The following is a 1,761-nucleotide window of genomic DNA, read 5'->3' as shown; positions in this document are numbered from 1 at the left end:
AGCAGGCATGTCTCTGAAACTGCTTTGCTTTTGTCTCTTCAGGTTACACATCAATAGCCTTAATCCTTATTTATGGATGATGTTCTCCAGTTACTCTCATTATTTTTCTCTGGATTCTCTCTAGCTAATACATATTTTTTTTTTTTAAATGAGGCTCAAAACCAGATGTGTTTTTTCCACTTCAGGTCTAAGCAGAGATTAGTAGAGAGAAGATTCACCCCCATGTCCTGTGGGCTGTCTCAAGGTTGTCCAAGGTTGTAGAAGTACCTCATGGGTGTCATATGGCTTGAATCAAGCAGCTACACTGAAAATCTGTGACAGAAGTTATGTAGGCTGAAAATGGCACACTCTCTTGTGCTGTTTCCCTCTGCTTGGATGTGATGAAAATGTGGAATGTGCCTCCTCCTCCCCCTCAGCTTTCTTTGCATAAGTGAGATGCCAAACCACAGAATGAGTTAAAAGAAAGCAAAATAACTGTTTGAAGGTGGACCTTTTAATCAGTGTGCTATATTCAAAAGTTTTCTGCATTGAATAAAACCAGTTTTGACACACAATTGTGACAGAAAAGACCTGTAAAGTCTCTGCCACAGCTCACACCTTGGTAACAGGGGATGATCCACTGCTTTGCACCACTGGGCTCTCAACCTGAGGAGCTGTGAATCTAGAACATCAATGAATGTACCAGGATACTCAGTCTCCTCTGACAAACAGAAAACTAGAACCAAGAATGTGAAGCCTTTTTTCCAAGCCACATCTGATGGGGCAGTGAAGACAGCAGCAGAGAGACAAGCATCTCTGACTTGCTCAAGGTCAAGGCTGCCCTGGTTCTTAACTGAAAGTTAATCCTTTAGCGTAGGTGGTGGGAGCTCTTTTTTTAGGTCTCTCTGTTCTTTTATAACTGATCAGATTTTTAGCTCCTGGAGGCTGCTCCACAGGACTCTTCTTGCAACAGCTTTTTTTTTCACAGAATAAAACTGCTTTTTAAACATGTGGCAACTGAGGAGCATGCTTGGGTGGTGCTGGGGCATCTCTGAGCTCTTCAAACCTATGTTGGGAAGCTCTGCAGGGCTGGCCATGGGACTTAAACGTCTCTGAATGCTGAAGGCTCCTCCTTCTGATGGGAATTACTGGGAACTCCTAAATTATGCTCCATCATTTCACTTCTACAGCAGACTTCTTGCTGCTGGGCAAATCCATCTTGATGTCTCCCCATTTCTGCTTCCTACCAGGAAAACACCCTCTCCTTCTCCCACCTCCATCTTCTCTGTGTAGATGATGCACTTCTCCGAGCAGAGGGGTTATTTTTACAAAGGATGGCTGTGCACAATGCTTTGCACCATTGGGCTCTCAACCTCCAGAGGAAAATAAAAGCCTCAAGCAGGATAAACAACAAATTCCCAAACCATCACACTGCTGAGCAGGTCTGTGGGGCCGCCCTGAGGAATGAAACCCGAAAGGTACACAGGGCAAGGGCAGCAGAGACCACTGGCCCCCACCTGCCCCTCTTTCCCCCACTGTGTGAACCTACTGTAGATCTCTTGAATTTCCCTTTGATCTTTATCTCCCCCCAGTCATTCTATGTGGGGGATTTGCTAAAGCGACAGTTAGAAGAATACAGCCTGGAACTGGGCGGCCGGAGGGCGAAAGAATGTTAGAAACAGGATTAAGATCATATTCTACACAGGGTTGTCAGCTGCTGAATAGGGCTAAAGTTTCTTATTGGGCCAGGGTGCCAGAATGCCTTTGGATTCTTCTCCCCTC

The sequence above is a fragment of the Chaetura pelagica genome, unplaced genomic scaffold (genome assembly GCF_000747805.2).
Source record: "Chaetura pelagica isolate M959 unplaced genomic scaffold, ChaPel_1.0 scaffold69, whole genome shotgun sequence".
Classification (NCBI taxonomy): domain Eukaryota; kingdom Metazoa; phylum Chordata; class Aves; order Apodiformes; family Apodidae; genus Chaetura; species Chaetura pelagica.
This window is presented reverse-complemented; position numbering follows the sequence as displayed.